Genomic DNA, 21143 nt, shown 5'->3' with positions numbered 1-21143 from the left:
GGAAAGAAATTGTTTGGACAAACACAATCTCAGTAGTCTGCTGAAGGACCTGAAGTCAATGGGAAAACATTTCCTTGAAGACTCCACAAGGTGGAGAACTATGGAGTTCTCTCCCCTTTCTTTTCATAGTTCAATAAACCTTTGAAATGTATTTTTTGAAAAGTATGCCCTGACCAAGGTTCTCTCTCCTGTTAGGGTGTAGACACTGCTGTCTTCCCAAAGTTCATTGACCCTGCTTCAAGAGTCAGGATGGCTTCTCTCTGTTCTTCCTTTCTTGTTGACTTACCAGCCCCCTACTGATTCATATGGAAATGAGGCATCCATTATTTTGATTCCATAATGCTTAATTTATCTTGGAGAAAGGTAGGTAGCCACATTCGCTCCTGTCTGGGAGAACACCTGTTTTTTCCTATGTTTGGTCACAGATTTTAAGTAAGTATTCATAATTCCTCATACTATGTTAATGTATACATTTCACAATTATATTAATCACCAGTGTGTCATAAAAAACCTTACTCAATAGACTTTTACAATACAGTAACATTGTATACAATCAGTTGATTCAATTATTTATCATTTGAGGTTCAGGCCCCATTGTCTTTATAGTTAAGAGGCTATCTCCTCCACTTGCTAGTTTGATGGCTTTGTTTTCTTTTTATGTAAATGTACCTTCAAGGTCTCTGCTTGAAGACAAGGCTGGTCAGAAAAGCAGATACACATACCTTTATCTCAGGCAGACTGTGCCTATATATTGCTCGTCAAACACATTTTGATAACATAATTCTAGTACATATCCAAAACTCTTTGTACACACCCCACACATACATCATACAAAAATATTAATGATCACTTAGCTGTTAGTTTTCCTATGATATATTATATAACAGCTTTTGCATATATATCATGACAACAGTGTGTTTGGTGTAGTGACTATGATAGGCCTGACTAAGTTGTTGATACAGAATAGTGAACCACCAATATCCATAATATCTAACAGAATTTCAGTTTATCCAGTTCCAGTTCTGCCCAGAACCTATATATGCAGATATTGTATGAAAATGCAAAAAAAAAAAAAATGCAGGGAAAAAGGTTTGTCAAACATTTCAGAACATTCACAGTCCCATGTTGTTTTTTAAAAGGAACTCTGTTACTCAGCCGAATGGACCTTACAGGTTAAGGTGAATGTTTGGAAAGAGAAGACCTTCAAGGAAAGTCCAGAAGTTCAGGTAAACACAGAAGTAAAGCCAAACTTCTGTTTAGTCACTTTGTTTAGATCCCAGACTCCAGATGTGAGAGGCTGGGACTTTTTAAAGAAATACATCTTTTATTAAACACAGGGCTGCAAGTGGTGAGGAGGAGGCCAGGCATGTCATAGCTAGAACTGGAGAGTTTGAGGCAAGGTGTAATGCTCTCCATCAGATTCTCAGCTGCCACAGGCGGTTTGACTTAGAGCAGCTCTTAAGCTGCTCTAGCTCAGATCATGGACTGCAGTGGCACCCAGCTTGCCGAGGATGGTGGTAGGGGGGAATAAGATGGTTTACAGCTGCCTTCCTCTCTCACTGCCTCTGTCCTCAGTTGCATCAAGTGTAAACTAAGCACTGCTGAAGACTGAGCCCAGATACTTCCTAATCCATTTATCTCTTTTAATGTGCTCCTACCCTGGTTTATTCTCCTCTTCCTATGGACCAAGCTATCTACTATTATGGTCTATGTATGCATACACTTCATAAACTTCTTTGTATTAGAGTCACTGGGGATTAGGATATTATTCATTCATTAACCCATTCATTTATAAACCAACCCCCCAAGATAGTTAGGTAAAAATAGCAAAAACTGTATGACCCTTTCATAAGCCAACCCTATATTTCAGGGGTTGGCAAACTCTGGCTCCTGGACATCAAGGTAAGCCGCTGGCGGGTTGGGACATTTTGTTTACTGCAGGCATGGAACCCCTCAGCTCCTTGTGGCCGCAGTTCGCCATTCCCAGTCAATGGGAGCTGCAGGAAGTGATGCTCCCTGTAAACAAAATGACAATGTATTAGATATTCAATTCAATGATTCCATAGAGTTTAAAATAATCAAATTTTGGTGTAGACCCATTTATAAGCCGATGCCTGCTCTTTGCTGCATCACATTTTTAGCAAAAATATTCGGCTTATGAACAAGTATGTATGGTAGTTAATACACATACATTTATAAAGGACCAAAGTTTTTTTTGTTATCATCATCTTGTCTCTTTCTTGAACTATATGATGAGTGAAGCAGTTGGTACAGTGCTAGCTTCTAGCCTCTTCCTAATTTTAGTTGGGTGAAGCATAGGGGTTTCTCCCCATTACATTCATACCAGACTGTTGAGCTTATATTCTTACAAATATAAGAAGAAGAAATTAGTTGGGCCCTCCAATCTGAACCTATGTCTATCTAGAGTGTTAAAACTCAGATAAAGGATCTGGTGGGATAGACAATCTCTGTAGTTATAAGAATATAACCTCAAGAAGCTGGAATGGGGTACCTAATTCTGACCTCCTGCTTGTGAGTTATAGTCAATTTCCTTTGGAAGCTGGCATCTTGTGTGTTGTTTTTGGATATTGCTACTGGTGCTGACGATCCTGCTTCTTTAATTTCTGGAAATAGTAAATCGATGACAATAGAAAAACTTTGCACTTAGTGCTGAATTAAGGGATGGGGGTAGGGAGGAGGCTGAGGAGTCTGCAGCCCTGGGCCTCTGATTTCCTGGGGAGCCTCCAATACTTGACATATACACTGGAAGATTTTGATCTTATTCATGGTAATGCTAAAAAGAACAAAAAACATTTATGTCCCCTACTGACTCTGATTTTGTCCAAATTTCTTAAGCTTTCACAGTTAAAGTTTATTTTTTTCCAGACTTTCAGCTGCTGGCAACAGGCTTGTGAATTGGTGGCACTAATCACAGGATGTCAGCTGCTAATGGCAACACTGCACAGTACTTCTTTAGTGTTTTTTTAGCCTTACCTCAGTGAGATGGCCAGTCAATAATTTCCAAGAAAAACTGCAAAAAGGGAAGTTAAATTAGAAAGTGAGAAAATTGTAATGAAATTATCCAATCTTTCTATTTCTCCAGTTACTCCAGTACTCCTTCAGAATTATCTTCCAAAGATGTTGGACTGTCATTTTCAGAAATGATAATCAACATAAAGATGTGGATGTGAACTTGTTCCCTCAGGAGAGGGCAGAACAAACAGCAAGCATTCCTGAAATCCAGGACAAAAGTGACAATGAAAGAGACAATCCACTTTTCCTACCATCTGTCTGTCTGGAGAGAATAGTAGTGAGAAAGAGGAAAATTTTGCTATTAATGCTGAACTATCTCCAGCTAAATGACCTTTTTTTGATAATAGAGGGATTTCACACCCCCTGTTTCGAGAAAGGCCTGCACAAGTGAGAAATTTATAGCTTCCGAGTGGCAACACAGAAGTATGAAAAAGTATCTCTCACCTCTTTTCAAACAAAAACTACCAAATGAAGAGCATTATCAGAGGCATTGGTTGATCTATTCTATATCCACAGAAGCAGTATTCTGTTTCACATGCAAACTCTCTTCATTGCCTAACAGTCTTAGTATCATTGTAACTCCAGGCTTTTCTGACTATAAAAAAGCAGAGGAGAAGACTTGTTCTCATGAAAGAATCATATTGACAAGGAAATGGTATAGCCGGTTCTAACACAAACTGCTTACTGGAAGGAAGTTTTAGGCATATTGTGACAGTTGTTAAACTTCTCGCTGAATGTGGTTTAGCATTTAGAGGACATTAACAGCTCTCCTCAGAATGGAAATTATCCAGGTGTTCTTGAAGCCATCCATCACCATATTTGACCCATTTTTAAGGAAGCATATTAAACACTATGGAAACAAAGGAAAGGTCATCCATCCTATTTGTCAAAAATAATCTGTGATGAGTTCATTGAACTAATGGGACCTAAGCTTTTGGAATTCATTGTAACTGAAGTCAAGCAGGTGAAATACTACTTTCATAATAGCAAAGAGTCCTGTGGCACCTTACAGACTAACTGCTGCTTTTACAGATCCAGACTAACACGGCTACCTCTCTGATACTATTTCATAAAAGATTCAGCTCCTGATATCACCCACATTGATCTGTTATTTTATGACACTGCCAGGGCCGGTGCAAGGACGTTTCAAGCCCTAGGCAAAACTTCCACCTTGCGCCCCAAGCCTGGGAGGCAGGAGAAGTGAAGCAGCTCACCCATGCCCCGCCTCCACGAGCAAGCCATGGCCGCTTCTCTTCTACCGCCTCCCAGGCTTGCGGCGCCAATCAGCTTAGGTGCCGCAAGCCTGGGAGGCGGGAGAAGGGAAGTGGCCATGGTGTGCTTGGGGAGGAGGCATGGCAGGGGTGAGTTGGGCCGGGGAGTTCCCCTGTGTGGCGCCCCTCCTTACTTTCTGCCGGTGGCCCTCCCCACGCTCCCCTGCCCCAGCAACCTCTGCCTAAATGCCAGTTCCGGCCTCTGCGGTCGCTACCAAAGAAAATGGCACCCCCCAAATGCCAGGTTCCTAGGCGACTTCCTAGGTCGCCTAAATGGTAGCACCGGCCCTGGACACTGCTTACATATCTATCTATCACAGGATTTATACTGATTGAAAGACACATAAGCAAGTTGCTCTTACGACTATATATTCTTTAGTGAAACCAAACAACATTGCTGTTGAAAACTATAGAGATCAGTCATACAATAACACAAGTAATATGTCTGGAAAGTATAAGGTTTTCAAGCCTGATCAAAGGACTAAAGGACACTAGCTGTATATGTGCCATGCACAGCTTATTCTTTGAACTTAGTTGGAACTTGCAGCACTGATTTTTGCGTGGAAGCCATAAACTTTTTCAGTTTTGTTCAGAAACTTTTTCTGGTGGCATCGCCACGATATTTCCAATATTTACAAGAGTGGACAAGGAACTCCCCTTGTGCTAAAAACCTTGTCAGTATGTGATGGTCCTGTCACCTGAATCTTGTAAAACAGCTTTAGTGAACTATGAAGGCATTCAACATTGTCTGAAAGAAACAGTGGGCAATGCTCAGGAAAATGGTGAAACTTGAAGGAAAACCAATGCTTAATTTGTTCCCGGGCTTGCAATTTGGCAGTTCATAGCCCCAGCACCTCTTGGCTTGCTGCACCAATTATGAATGTAAAAAAATTGCTTGAGCCCCAGCATCTAATTGCTTGAGCACTGACACTTCTTTCATTACAAATTAAGCACTGAGGGAAGCACAATCATGTGCGAACTGGAAACTGTGTTTATATTTTATGGAATGTGATACTAGACAGGTTTGACAAAACTTGTATAAAGCTTCAAAACCAGGTCTGGATCTTGCAGTTGCTGTTAATTTGCTGATATACTTGCAAAAGTTTATCACAAACTTACAGTCTTGACAATTCTGAGAAGGACGCAAAAGAATTTGTTGCTGAGTCATTCCATGAAGAACACAAACAGGGCGTAAAGCAAAAATTTCCAGATAGCAAGTGACACTTCAAAAAATAAGGAAATTCAAATTTGAGTACTTTTATTGTATCCTCAACAAGATAAGTTTGAAACTAAAAAGATGAAGTGAATGATATGCTGAACTACCCACAAGGTTTGTCTTCCTTACATCTCTTGAACAAGTATGAAGTGAAAAGGAGATGAAAACATGCACTCATGCATTGCTTTATGCTCACCAAATGATCTAGAGCCTAAGCTTTTTGCAAAATTGTATCAATTTTCAGCATTTATAAAGATATTGTGACACGTAGTTGCAGGATAAAAGTGCTACTGGAATAATCAAAATTTGCATGACAAAGAGTTGAGTAATATCTTTCTGAATATTTTCATTGCGCTGATACTGTATTTGACTGTACTCATTGCCAGCGGTAAAGCAGAGGAATGGTTCTATACACTTACCTTAGTAAAAAATTGACTTTGATCAACTAAGGTATAAACAAAGCTCAGTGCTCTTTCAGTCATGTCAGTTGAATGAAATTTACTTCACAAGTGTCAGTTGAGGCCACCATAACTGTTTTTGCAGCATGTAAAGCTTGCAAGATGTCAATCTGAACACACGGCATTTCATTTGACTGTTAATTTTTTTTGTTTTTATGTTTAACCAGGTAGTATATAACCTATTTATTGTCTTTGATTTTCTTTTCATATTTATTCAGTAACATACATGACTTGTTACTGTGGTCACAAAAAAGGGGTCTCTGATAAACATTAGGCCAGGGTTTCCAATCTTGTTAATCCGGCCCTCTGTCTTCCACACTTTTCTATTTATGTATGATGTCTTCTGCTAGAGGAAGCACACTGCATTCACTTCTGTATTATTTAGCCATTTAATGTGATAGTGATAATGTAACCCTTCTGCTAGGTGATTTCGGCAGCAACAAGGGCCAGGTTCAATATCTAGAGGTTCCTCTTAACATTAGAAAACAAATCAACTTGAGCACCCTCCCAGAAATCTGGGGAAATAACCATCACCCCTGGGAAAGGGAATCCAACATTAATATGGGAAAACAACGTCTGAAAAGCAAGCAAACCGTAAGTAAACAGCCACTACACAGTATGCTGGGCAGTGTCCTTTGCCTCAATTTACCACCTTGTAGGGTAAAAGTGCCCGGATGCATGGTGAGAAACTTCCTGGAGAGTTCTATGCAGGACATTATCCGGAAGCAAATCATCAGGACCCCGTCCAACCAAGATGTTACCACCTACCTGAGCAGCACATTGGAAGGCAAATTTGGAAGAGATGGGAGAGACTTTGCTTCGCTCTGGACTCATGCCTGCAATGCTACGTGACAACTGGAGGAGCGTATCAGCTGCCACTGGACACGGTGCGAGGAATGTCAGGAGCTGGGAGTTCTGGTGACACAGGTGAAGAATACGGAGTACACAATCATCACTCCGAGAGCTAGAACCATCCTGGAGAGGATCTCAAAACATGCCATCCATTCCCAGGACATGGAAAACCTGAAACGGAAGCTGGACCAGGGCAAGGCCTTCGAGGTGACATGCAAATGGGACATCAGCAACCACATCCTCTCTGGGGACAGCTTCACCCAATCTGCTGACTGGAAGGTCCTCCACAGGACCCATCTCAACTGTGTCTACCATGGGAATTGGGATAAGTGATGCAGGAAGTGCAGCTATGCCAACGAGATGCTACCCCATGTCTTCTGTAGCTGCAAGCCCCATTCCAGAGCCTGACAGCTGCACCACAACACCATCCAAGATTGCCTGGTCCGAGCCATCCTGCCACCCATGGAGAAAGTTGCTGTGAATTTCTCCATCCCCGAAACGGACAGCCAGCTGTGACTGGACATCATCATCAGCAACAAGGAATGGAAGAAGATCATCATGATAGGTGTCAAAGTTCCCTTTGAAAACAGGACCCCAGCCTTCCTTGATGCCTAATCTCGAAAGTTGGAGAAATACGCCCCTCTGGCTGACACCTTGAGAGCTAGAGGCTACGAGGTTCAAAGTCACGTACTGCTCGTCAGAGCCCTGGGTGTGTGGGACCCAAGCAATGTTCAAATATTGCGAGAATGCAGAATCAGTCCACACTATACTCAGCCGATGTGGCAACTCATTGTGTCGGATGCCATCAGATAGTCAAGGGACATCTACCTAGCACATCAGAGTTGCTGAAACAATTTTTACAGTGGGGATGCGGAAAGCCAGTTGTCCCCAAACTTTTTACCTGGCACCCCCATCCATGCCTGATTTCCCTAGAGCTGGGGCCAAGACTGGGCTATGGCTCTGGGAGGTGAGGGCAGGAGGTGGACGAGAGTAAGGGGGCTGAGGCTGGGACCACAGCTGGGGGTAGAAACAGAGCTCCGGGTGCAGGGCCAGCAGCCAGGACCCCGCATGCGGGGTCAGGGGCAGAGCCCTGGTTGGGGATACTGCAGCAACCAGCACCCTACGTGCGGGAAAAGGGGGTGGAGCTCCAGGCAGGGATCCTGCGACAGCTGGGACCCCATGTGGGGCTGGAGGCAGAGCCATGGGTGTGGGTCCGGCAGCACAGGGAACCTGGGTACGGGACTAGCATCCCTAGTTCCCACGCCCCTGTAGAACACATCACTGGACATTTCAATACTAGGAAAGAGGAGCTGAAGTGCTGATGAGAAGCTAAATCAGAAAGTAACGGAAATACTTCTCTGATGGATTATATCTACTAAGGGACAACCTATCCTAAATGCCTAGTTACTGAGGGACAATCCACACTCCTTCCTATATCTGCTTTCTACAATCAACTCTCTGTATTACTTTTCCTGGGTGATGTATCTGATTACTTGGATGCTAATATCTAAATTGTATCATTAAACTTATTCATCTTATGTGAGTTATTGCTGATTAGGTACTATTTATATTGCATTACTTTTAAACCAACCTTTGTACTTTTGGATAATTTAAGCACTATACCCAGATGTATAGACATTCTTTCCTTAACCTGTGTATTATATAATTTTAACATTAGCTTTAATAAAAAACATAATTTGAATGCAGGAATAATGCAATGTTATTATTCTTATTGTATGACTAAAAGACAACAGAGGTGAGAGTCTTAAATGAGGTGAGGGTCACTCTAAATGCAACCTCATTTGTTAAGCTCAGGGTAGTGATGGCCAATTCAAGTGAAAATTGAGATGGACAGATGGATGTTCCTACCTGCCTGCTGATATGTGGACAGGGCTGGCCTTACCATGAGGCGAACAGAGGCAGCTCTAGATGCACAGAGTTGGTGGAGTGCTATGCTGAAGGAAGGAGGGCACAAGAGACATAACGGGCAGGCAGGAGAAAAGGTTAGAGGGAATAATAGAAAGCAGGAGGAGCTGCAGGGAGAGAGAAGAGGAGGAGCCTCTTATGTACCTCTCTAGCACTCCCAGGAGCCTGGACTGATTAACACCAGCTTCTCAGGGAGCTTCCTGTTTCCTGCTGCTTCACTGAACCGACTTGAGGAGAACAGGCAGTCAACTGAAGTAGTAGGAGCCAGTTAGGCCTTTAAGATGCTGATATCTTCCCTCACTCAGGCCCTGCTACCAGCCTGCTTATTTGTCCTGTGGCGAAGTACCTGCTTCTCCTCTGCTGGCTCAGTCCCTTGCCACCTTGGAGCCGCAGGCTTGGGCAAAGCAAAAACCCTTCCCGGTCGCACAGGGTCTGGCCGATCCCTTCTCAGCCAGTCCCTTGCTCAGTTTTTCTCTCCTTCTGGGGAGAGTGCAATCTGCCTTGCACCTACTCGCTGGCAGCTACTCTACTTCTCTCCTCCTCCCTGCTTCCCTGCCAGGGAGGGTTTAAAAAGGTCCCCAGCAATTGGGGCCAGCTGAAGCTAATTAGTTCCCTGGTAACCCCTGTTCCAGCTGAGCCTTGCTTCTCCGTGGCTATCGCCCCTCAATGGATAGGGAGAGGCCTTTTAACCCCTTTGGGACTAATTACTACCCCTCGTCTGGTAGCTATTTGTCCTGAGTTTGCCACAGTCCCCTTCAACTAAGCATTGAGAGCCACTATAACTGGCACAGAACAGCAGTCATGAGTGAAAGAAGAAAACGCATTCAGAAAAAGAAAACAAGCAAAGGAAGCTTTTCAATATGAGCAGGAAGGAGCTCTCCTGAGATACATAGACACAAATGTTCACGGTGAGCCTTCCAGCCCCAGTGAGGATGTGAGTGATGAGGAGATGCCTGATCTTCCAGTTAGTCAGAGTGCAGGTGACCTGGCAGCTACTGCAGCATCCATATCTCCATCTCAAATGGATGTAACCATGTACATTCCTGAGGAAAAGTGTAGATCACAGAAGAGTGTAGTGGAGGTGCAAGAGACAGCTGCTGCTGAGTTTAGTTCCTTAAGTCTAGATGATTCAGGCCTGTGGACTCACTTGAGCAGTAGCCAGAGGGACTTCCTTATACTGCATGGGCCACAGCAAGTGAAAAACTTCATGTTCCCCAAAGACAACGATAATAGAAATTTCCATGCAACACATTACTGGTATGAAATCCCCAATGGAGACAAAATGGAGAGGCCATGGCTTATCTACTCAAAAACCCAGAATGCTACATACTGCTTTTGTTGCAAACTCTTCCAGTCTAACATTCCAGCCACATTGGGTTCTACAGGAACAAAGGACTGGAAAAATCTGGCTAAAAATCTGGCATGTGATGAGAAGGCAGCAAATCACCAGGAAGCATTCCATAGGTGGAAAGAGCTTGAGATGAGACTAAGGTTAAAGGTTACCATAGATCATCAGCATCAAGAGACAATTGCATCAGAGTCTTTTTACTGGTAAAATGTTCTGAAAAGGCTCATTGCCATTGTGAGAATGCTTGCTACCCAAAACCTAGCACTGTGTCGCACTTCAGATCAGCTGTATGTGCCAAACAATGGAAACTTCCTTAAAATTGTGTCACTGATGGCTGAGTTTGATGCTGTACTCCAGGACCATCTAAGAAGAGTCACCACCCAAGAAATGTACACACACCACTACCTCGGAAAAACAATTCAAAATGAGATCATACAGTTACTGGCAACAGAAGTCAAACAGAAGATTGTGGCAGATCTGAAGTCAGCAAGATATTACTCTGTTATTCTGGACTGCTCAGCTGACATCAGCCATACAGAACAAATGACTTTAATGGTGCATTTTGTAACAACAACAGAACCTAGTGAAAATGTCCCTGCAATGGTGACTGTCAGAGAGCATTTTCTAGAATTTATTGACATTGATGATACTACAGGAGCTGGTATGACAAATGTGTTCTTAAAAAGCTAGAAGATACAGGAATTGTGATAGCTGACATGAGAGGTCAGGGCTACGATAATGGTGCCAACATGAGAGAAAAGAACAAAGGAGTGTAGACACAGATCCGAGAGTTAAATCCTCGAGCTTTTTATGTTCCATGTAGTTCTCATTCATTGAACTTTGTGGTCAGTGATGCAGCATCAGTAAGGTTTCTAGTAAGGCTGCTGAAATTTTTAATGTAATTCAAAGCATCTATGTATTTTTCTCTGCGTCAACTCATCAATGGCAAATTTTGAAGCAACCTCTGGGAACATCCTCTCTAATACTGAAACCACTGAGTCCCACATGATGCGAAAGTCAAGTGGAGGCAATAAAGCCTATCAAACACCAAACTGGGAAGATAGATGATGCCATAGTTGCCATTATGGAGGATAATGCTATCACAGGAACTATTCGTGGGAGAACGGTGGCCAAGGGAAATGGAATCACCAGAAACATACATAACTTCAAATTTCTGTGTGGCTTAGTGTTGTGGCATGACATACTCTTTGAAATAAATGTTGTAAGCAAGAAACCCCAAGGTGTTGACCTTGATATATCTGGAGCAATGGAACAACTGGACAAAGCAAAGTCATACCTACAGTCTTACCAGTTAGATGAGGGATTTCAAAATGTTCTGAAGAGTGCACAGAAGTTGGCAGAGGAACTTCACACTGAAGTTATTTTCCCATCCATTCAAGAATACAAGAGTCACCGAAGAAGAAGACATTTTGTTTATGAGGCATGGGATAATCCCATAAAAGACCTCAAACAACAATTCAAAGTTGAATTCTTTAACCAAGTGTTAGATTGTGCAATACAGTTAGTTGAAGAACATTTCATGCAGCTCAAGGAACACAGCAGTATATCTGGCATGTTGTATGATACTCCACAACTCCTCACTATACCTGAAAAAGACCTACACCAGCAATGCAGGGCACTAGAGACAGTTTTGACACATGATGACATGCAAGATATTGATGCGAGTGATTTAGGTGGTAAACTGAAAGCTCTTTCAAGATATTTCAGCAGGATCAACTCCAAAGGCTGTTCTGGAAAATATGTGCACAAGTAAGATGACCACCCTCTTTCCAAATGCATTTGTTGCTCAGCACATACTTCTACCACTTCCCGTAACAGTTGCCAGTGGGGAACATAGCTTCTTCAAGCTGAAGTTAATAAAAACACATCTACGCTCCACAATGACACAGGAGAGGCTTGTCAGCCTTGCAACCATCTCAACAGAGCATGAGCCGGCCCAGACTGTGGACCTTCAGGAAAGAGTTCAAATCTTTGCAACCAAGAAGGCATGGAAAGCACCACTTTGATTATTCAAACGGATAAAATGCCAGTGTTTACTATGCAGACAAGAAAAGTTACATTTGCTATTCAGGCGTTTGAATGTTAAGTGTTTCTTAAAATTTTTGAACAAGGCATTTTAAGTTGTTAGTTCTCCTTTATTGGGGTAGGAAGCAGAGAAGTACCATGACAGAAGAACAGGAAGAAGGCAGAATTGAGACCTTTCAAAGTTTTGGCCCAAGTGAGGAAGATGGGGGCACCATTTGAGCTCCACACCTCAGGTGCCAAAATGTTGTGGGTGAGCCCTGTATGTGGACTTCATTTAAAAAGTCTTTGCTATGTTGGACCCGCCTCTTCCAGTATTTAAAGACAGAGCTCATCAAACCCAATTTAGTGTCCTTGTTTCTGCTCAGTGCTCACTAGAGCTGAAATCACTGATTTCTAAGGGATAGAACTGCAGACCTGGCCTCAGGACAGTGTTACAATGAAAGACATGAAAGAGGATGCAGTAGCACTGAGGTTCCCTGCTAGCTGTTGAAATCATTAAGAGCTGAGCTAAGTAGTCAAACTTTGTGGGATAGCTCAGGAAAATAGCAGGGATCAGAGGTGGCCCCATATGAATGCACCTCTGAATTCTGGGACTTTGCTCTGACTTCAGTTAATTCAGTTACTACTTAGTTATTAACTAATAATAATGTTAATGAATGCTATGAGATTACGTGGATCATACTAAATTCTTGAGGTGTAAAATAAAAAAACAACAACAAGGTTTTGCCACCATAACTGCATAAAGCAGAACAAATATAACCCATCTCAGATCACAAACTACTTTGAGAGTGCAATTTGTAGCACATTTTCTCTCTTTGGATTGCATTTCACTAAAGCCTTATCTCTCCTGCCTGCTGCCACAAGCTGCTAGTCTGGAACAAAGACAAGGGAGGTTAAGGGCTGCAACATCTAGTATGGGTCTCACTCCTGCAGATCTGTAACCTCATCTAGAGCTGTTTTCCTTATGTCGGAACACTGTGCTCTGGCTTCCATTACATGGGTGCGGTTGTGTAGCTGCTCTGCCTACTGTCACTAAAAATAAGATACTGTCTGGGAAAAAAAATCACCTCCTGAACAGCATGGAGTCAACAATGTGTACTAAACTAACAGTGATAAAAATGACTTCTAGCTGACAGAAGCTTAGCATTACTCCTGCTGACTCAGGCAATGGGATTATCCCTTGTGGTTCACTTGATGGAACTGCTGCCTTTGGACCATGAAGTTCCTGGTCTGACTTTGAGCTGTTGCAATGTGCAAGATGCACAGGTTGAACTTCCATCTACCATTAATCTGTGCTAGTGTCTACCTTGACTTGCTGCTCTGCTAGAATGTAACCTGTACCCTTCCTTCCCCCATTGACAAACCCTGCGGCAGACTTAATCAAATGACTGAACTGTCCTCCAAGGTACTGAACCCACCCACAACACCCCATACACGATAAGCATGCTGACAATTCTCTAACCTCTAGCAAATGCCATGAATCATGGGAAAACTGAAAAGAGAGGAAGAAAGTAAAAAATGCATATACTAGGCATATCTTGCCATACAAGTATGGAAGGACACATGAGAGTTCTGACCCTTATTTCCTCAACATCTAGTCTAGAATTTTCAGCTGGTTTTCTGAAAACTAAGAACCTTTTCTAGTATATGCAAAAATGAAACAACTCAAACAAAAACAACTAAACAAAAAAACTACCCCCTTACAATATTTCCCTGTCTCAATTTCTCCGTCCTCCATGTTTTAAAATCTTTGTTACAGTAACATTTGGTTCTCATTTACTCTGTGTTGCAGCCTTGCTCTTAATCGCTCTCAACTCTCAGCTGTTTGCTTATCCTTCTTTTACTGCATCTCTCCTTGCAGAATCTCTCAGGCCTATTGTCATGTTTTCTCAGCTTTTGTTTCCATCTCTTCTTTTTAAACAGTCCAACATTCATTCTTATTCTTCTCATTTGTTTCTTCTGCGTATTATTTTGTTTCACTTTTTCTCCTCTCTGTTTTTCTGCGCATAGATCTATATCCACATCTACTTTCTCTGTCTTTTCTTTCATTTCTTAACTAATTCTTTTATTTTTTCCCTCTATCTCAGTTATTCACCATCCATTCCCTGCCTTTTTCTCCCTTCACTCTAGTTGTTTCATTCTCTCTCTCTCTTGCCTTTCCCCCCTTCTGTTAGATGTACTCTGATCCGTAGTCAGTTAGCTAGTTAGTACTGAAGATACTCAAAGAACATTTCTTTCAGCAATACTTTTCTGAAAGTTTTTGTTAGCCAGCCAACAAACTGGGAGCTTGATACAAAGTCAACTGATGTTAATGAGAATATTTCCATTGACTTTAACGGACTTTTGATTAGACAGTTCAATGGGAACTTGAAGAGGAGGGGATGGAGAGGTGGGGAAAGTGATGTTAGATTTTTAACTTTGCTGCCCCTTTTGCGTCCCCCTATTGGCAGCTCTGCCAGGTCATTGCTGCCCCTTTTTTGCCCCCCCCACATCAGCAGCACTGTCGGTAGGGACCCGGCAGGTCTGCTGATGTAGGGTGCAAAAGGGGCACTGACGTTAAAGTGCTGCCATGGCACTGCTTTAAAGTCAGCAGTATGGGCCGCTACTGATGGCTACTTTTTACCAGTGTGATGTTAGTGGCCCATACCACCTTACTTTCACCCCTGGCTAAATTGTAGCTGGGTAGAGCGTATTCTTGAAGGACAGTCCTGCCTCAACTCCTTTCCTGTGATAAGGTCAACCAACCAGTCAGGAGGGATGAGGGGGATGGGGGGAAGGGATAAGAAATGCTAAAAGGCCAAAGAAATGCCTGTCCCTGACCAAGCACAACCTCACTCCTTACCCCTCCCATGGGACACAATAGAGGTGGTACCGAAGCCCCCAGACCCAAGACCCTTCAAAACGGAACATGACCATAAATTGTAAGAGGTGTGACCAAGGGCATGCACTACAGGTATAATTATGCCTGCTAAGGAAGGGAAAATGAGAACACTGGGAAAAAGGCTCTGCTGGCTATGGATATGCTTGCTTGATTAACCCCAACAACATTGCATTGCCTGCACTTTTGACTTCTGGTCTTTTGCTTTCTGTCTGCATGATAAGAACCAGGAGCAGGGGAAGGGAAAGCCCTTAACATGCACTCCCCAAAGAGTTACGTGCAGCTATTATGCCTGTTCCTGATCTCTGCTTGAATAATGCCTCCAGCCAGCACCCTTCATGTACTCTGTAAGCTCTTGCCACACCTCTCTAGTTCTACTTCCTCGCCTGTCTCTCAGTACTGCTATGGTTTTAAGAATCATAACTGAGCCCAAAGCTGGGGGAAAGGGAAAGAACACATCCTGTGTACCCATCAGACAGTTCTGAAATTGAAATCTGGCATAGTACACAACCACTGTCTGATCTAACTGCAAATGGGGAATAAATCCAGTTTATAAGTTAGTGATCCTTGTGTTTGCAACGAACTTTGACAACTTTCTAGGGCCAAAAGCTGAAAATATACACAGAAGATAAAATGAAACATAACTTTAGAGCCCTCGTGGCCAAGATGGAGTCTGCTCTGTAGGCAGCTCTGGCCAAGAGAAGGCACATGCAGGAATGTGGCAGGGAAAGTCATTTCCAAACCCCCCAGAGTGAACACCCACACCCACAGGAGACATACAGTGGATATAAGAAAGGCAAATATTTATTTACAGAGGGATGAGAGGAGAAATACACCCAGAGGAAATATAGGGGGAGCAGTAGAAGAGGTTTGCATCCAAACCAAGGCCCTTCGGGCCCAGTGCTAGCACAGTCTGAAAGGGGACACCGAGCAATGTGCCTGCACATAGAGTTCAGGAGTCCTGAGCAAAGTTCCACTCCAGTGCTGAGTCTTCGGTGCTCCTGGTCATCTTCGGTGACAGTGAACTTTCCCTGAAAAACCCCTCCGGTGCTCTCTTCTGCTGCTCTCTGCAAAGCCACACAGAGTGACCACCTCCCCACTTAACTATCTAGCAACCTCCCTCCTTATTCCCAGTGCAGAGTCACAAGCCCCAGTACTCACAGCCCCATGCAGCTCTGGGCAGCCATGATACTGGGTCAAGATCTGGCCTGTCCTTCTCGGGCAATTCCTCACTGGACACTCTCCTGGCTCCTGCCCTGGGGTGGCCCCAATCGGCCACCCTGTCCTTCTCAGGCTTCAGGCAAGTTCTCTGCTGCTTCACTTTTGCCTGCTTGCTGCAACCCTTCTCTTTTGCTCCCACTCCAGAGCCCCACCTGGAGCTTCCCTCTTTTCTCTCACTGCTCCCCTTCCCTGCTTGGGAAAATGATTTAAAGGGGCCATGCTCTCTAAACCCCAAGGGGTTACAGAAATAATCCACAACCAGACATAAAAAGCACCTGGATTCTATCTTTTCTGTCAGTGACTGGTTGGTTGTGCCCATAGGTGTGGGAACTAGGGCTGCTGCCGCACCCTCTGGGTTGAAGCAGTTTCCATTATATACAGGGCTTACAGTTTGGTTCAATGGCTCTCAGCACCCCCACTATACAAATTGTTCCAGCACCTCTGGTTGTGCCTAGTGATTAGAGTGGGAGTCAGAAATTGGAGTCAAGGTCAGAGCCAAAGTCTGAAATTGCAGCCATGAGTCAGGACCAGATTACTTGGAGTGAGGCAAGGGAGAAGCAGAGCTATCACAACTGTAGATGAATGCTTTGAGCATCTGCTGAATTGTTGCTTCTGCTAGACTTGACTCTTCAATCAAGCAGGTTAGCCAATCAGGCAACCTACTGCAAGCCAGCTGCACTCCGTAGGTTGCCTGGAGACTGGCTTAGCTGCAGGCCCTGATTCCTGACTGTACCCTCCAAGGAAGTTTCCTCCTAGGAGCCTCCAGGCCTGTTTTTTTGAGATACTTCTGATGAAACTCTTGCAAAAGGTCTGGGGCATGGATCTTCTTTGCTGGTTCCCAAAACCACTCATCCAGTCTCTAGCCTTCCCAGTCCACCAGATACTGGAGCCTTTCCTTAACTCACTTAGGATTTGGTGGACTAAGTACACCTCTTGTCCATGGGCTGTTATGGGTGGCCATTGCCAGATTGGAGTAGTTTGGATAGGGGTTCTCAGTGTTGGGTTTTTAAAGTGAGAGGTGAAAGATGGGGTGGCTCTTCAAGGACTCAAACAGCAGTAACCTGAAAACCACTGGGTTCATTCATTCTATAATCTTGAATGAGCCAGGTATTAGCAGTCTAGTTTGAAAGATGAGCAGCTTGATTTAAGGTTCTGGACACAAATCCACACCTTGTCCCCTATGCCATACTGGGGATAACCTAATAGTTTTGGTCTGCATGGTGTTTACAGACTTCATTGAGGGACTGCAAGATCAGTAGGGGAAGCCAGTCCTCCTGGTGGTAACTCAAAAAGCAATAAAGATACTGCTCAAAGATTTGTTTGACTTTCTCTGTTTGCCCATAAATCTGCAGGTGCTAGTCAGATGAAGTGGGGGCTCAATGCCAAGGAGTATGAGAAATTCCTGCCAGAATCAGGACATAAACTGAGCACCCTCATCCAATACAAAACCTGTCTGCAACCATGGTAGCAGACTTTCCAAGCACAGCCAAGCCATTTCCTGTGTGGTAGGAACAGGATGGCATGGGAGAAAGTGTGTCATATTTGTTAGGAGGTCAATGACAATCAGGATTACCGAGTGTCCCTGGGAGCATGGCAGTTCTACAATGAAGTCAATTGATACTGTAGAACAAGGCTTCCGAGGCATGGGCAGAGTCTGGAGGAGACCAAGGGGTTTTGATTGTGGGTTCTCGGTACCTTTTGTAATACTCACATGTAAGCTCACAGGCCCGGCCACCTGAAACTCCTCGAGATCAGACTCTAGATCTTGTATTAGCCAAAATGGCCCACAAGCAGTGACTCATGGCATAGTTTCAATATCTGAAGCCAAGGTTGTCCTCTGGAGCATAGAGACAATGCTTGCAACAGAGGAGAGCATTCTATAGTTGGAGCCTAGAGTTGAGTCAGGTACTCACATTGCTCAGGGTTTAGAGAATCTAGGTTGCGAGTGGGTCATTGGGGAGCAGGGAGTGGATGGAGGACATCAAACTGCAGTCAATTGGCTCACTGAAAAAGTTGGACATCTTGAGTACTGCAGCTCTTTGCCAATTTGAGATATTTGTCTTTGTGGTATAGGGTCTTTCCCTTCCTGTTTCTCATTGCCAGTAGCATCTTGTCCCTAATATCATATTTTTTTTCTGCTGAGATTAGCTTCCAAGAATAAAAGCTACAGAGGTGTACTAGGTTGCAGGTTGTTGAGATAATATTGCACCTGTGAAAAAGTTCAAGGAATTGGCTTTAATTGTAAATGGTTTAGTGGGATCTGGGAGAATCATGATAAGTACTGAGTTGAGCCTCCTCCTCAGTCAATCAAAGGCTGACTGAGCCTCCATGAACCCAGAGAACTGAGCCGCCTTTTCCAAGAGTGTTGTTATGTTAAAGCAACTAGAGTAGAGAATCCTTTAATAAATTGCCTGTAGAAATGGGTGAACCTACAGGAATTGCTTCACCTTGTGTATATCCTTGGGCTTGGCCCGGTCTGATATTGCTACTACTTTACACAAATCCATTGTAAGCCCCTCAGGTGAGATGATATATTCCAAGAATTCCACCGTGTCTTTACTTAACCACATAGTTTCAAAGAGACGTGGTTTTGGTGGCATCTCTCCAAAATAGAATATTGATGATTGTGGAGATCCTGACTTTCTAAGAAAATGAGAAGGTAGTCCAGGTAAAATAATAACAAATTTGTCCAGCATGTCCCTAAAGATGTCATTTATGAAATGCTAGAAGTTTGCTGAGGCATTGCACAACCCAAATGGTATTACCAAATATTTGAAATGGCCACACCTCATATAAAAGGCAGTCTTCCATTCATCTCCTTCCTGGTTATAATCTCCACAGAGGTCCAACTTGTGAAGACCTTGGCAGAGCAGAGTCTTTCAAAGAGATCATTAACAAGAAGTAAGCAGTAACAGTTTTGGATTGTAATCTTGTTCAAAGGGAGCCATCTTTCTTCACCCCAAAGAAGGGGTGTAAAGGAGTTACTGAACCCTTATCCAGCTTTTTCTTGAGATATTTCCAGAGATCCTGTAGTTTGGAGAGGGAGCCAAAGCACCCAAAGGGAATCTTTGCTATGGTAGGGTGTCAGTTTTCTTTTTGTTGACCATGTTGGTATAATGTTGATATTTAACAGGAATCCCTAGAGTCATTCATGAGGTTGTGGGAGTTGCCTTTGAATCATCCTTTCGTGTCTCTGAATTCTTTGGATGACTGAGCACACTGAGGAGAGTTGCTGGTCCCTGGTCATTTCTCAGGAAACTGGATTGTCAAGACAGGGAGTCAAAGCGTACCATCCCTGAATTGACAGTAGATGCATGATCACGGGCAATGAGCCAGGGGATGCCAAGGGCAACTGATTAATGCAGTACACGTATTAGTCCAAACTAGTGTATTTCTTGATGGTCTAGAATGGTAGTTACCTCTAGGGGAGCTGTGTGGTGAGTGATTGCTCTGACAAAAGGAGTGACCCATCTATGAACTCCACTAACTCAGAGGAGACCTTGCATGAGGGGGGATATTGTGTGCTTGGGTGAATTTCAGGTGCAGGAAATTTCCTGAGACACCAACCCCTCCCTTCCCCCCCAGTTGATATAAGGCACCACAGGATGCTGGAACCAGAGAGTGAGTTGGAGATGTGTTGGCTGCTGATTGGCTATCACCAGGATAAAGGTGGACAACCGTTGGTTGGGAAATGTCAAGCCCCAGCCCCAGTAAGGGGACCCAGGCTGGGTTGGTGCCCTTCCTCTTTTCCCAGAAGCCCACAGATCAAATCTTGGCAGAGAAGTTTGATGCAAACTGTCCTAGTTCTCTTCAATATAGGCATAATCACAATGCCCAGGATCGATTTTTCTCCAGGTCAGAGAGGTGGAGTTAGACCTGATTGACTTGCGGGCGCCAAAGCAGGCAGGGCTGGTGGGAGACAGAACAAACATACTTTTCCTTGGTGGTATTTGGTCAGGTGGTCATTGATCTTGATGCACAGGTTGACTAAGGCAGTCAGGCCAGATGGGAATTCCACTTGTACCAGTTCATCTTTAATATTGTTGGTAGGGATGTAGAAATGATAATGCTAGGTGCCTCATTCCACTCAGTGTCTACTACCAAACATTGGAACACCACTGCATAATTAGCAACTGGCCAGCGTCCCTAACACAACATTTGAAGCACAGCTTTGGCTGCATGCTCACAACTTGGGTCATGGAAGATCACCGCCGTAGCTCAAATGAAGTTCTCAAATTGTCCCAGTACTGGGCTTGATTTTTCCAGGAGTGCAGACACCCAAGTCAGTAAGCAGTAAGCAGGCTGACAATCAATCCCACTCAGGCTTGATCAGTGGAGGTACAACTGTGGTCATAGCAGAAAAAGGAGCCATCACTAGTTTAGGAACCACTACATTTCTCACTATTGCCATTGATCCTTCAGATAGTAGGAGCTTAAGCTTGCAGGGTGTGGAGGTCTGAACTGAAGGCAGCATTGCTTGAGCTTGCAGAACTGCATTCTGTGCCTGCAAGCTCTGTAGAGCTTCCACTATCTCCATCAGAGAGATATTGGCCTATGTAGAATCCTTGCTCACCATGTCAGGTTTAATCCCCTTATTGTTTGTGTTGGGGCTGCTCAAACTGTCAGTGAACAGGACATGGGCAGTTGTGCCTAGTGGTTGGAGCAGGAATCAAACCTCATGGTTACGGCAGGAGTTGGTAGTCAGGAATTGGAGCCTAGGGCCAAAACCAGTCTCAGAGGCCAGATGCCAGGGTCAGCGCAAAAGTCAGGAATTGGAGCAAGAGGTCAGGACTGGTTACCTAGAGGCAGGAATGGGGCTGAGGCAGGAGTAGAACAGGGAACAAGCAGGCTCAGAAGCTATCAAACTGGGAACAAGCAGGCTTAGAAGCTATTG

General features: G+C 43.8%; 2 long non-coding RNA genes across 4 annotated transcripts in view; one reads left to right on the top strand and one right to left on the bottom strand.

Moving 5' to 3' along the window:
- The window catches only part of LOC127044391 (uncharacterized), a 90547-nt gene that overhangs the window by 60672 nt on the left and 8732 nt on the right, over positions 1–21143 (top strand). The window lies entirely within an intron of this gene.
- On the bottom strand, positions 539–9189 carry LOC127044387 (uncharacterized). 3 transcript variants are annotated; one of them, XR_007772473.1, is made up of 4 exons: positions 8700–9189; positions 6747–7001; positions 2995–3031; positions 539–2016 (listed from the first exon to the last, which is right to left on the bottom strand). It is a non-coding gene; the product is annotated as an uncharacterized LOC127044387 (long non-coding RNA). The 3 variants fall into 3 exon arrangements; XR_007772472.1 differs by having other exon boundaries at positions 8734–9189; XR_007772471.1 differs by lacking the exon at positions 2995–3031 and having other exon boundaries at positions 8734–9187.

Source organism: Gopherus flavomarginatus, chromosome 2, assembly GCF_025201925.1.
Source record: "Gopherus flavomarginatus isolate rGopFla2 chromosome 2, rGopFla2.mat.asm, whole genome shotgun sequence".
NCBI classification, from domain to species: Eukaryota; Metazoa; Chordata; order Testudines; family Testudinidae; genus Gopherus; species Gopherus flavomarginatus.
Note: the sequence above shows the minus strand (reverse complement) of the source record. Positions and strands in the feature narration are given on the sequence as shown.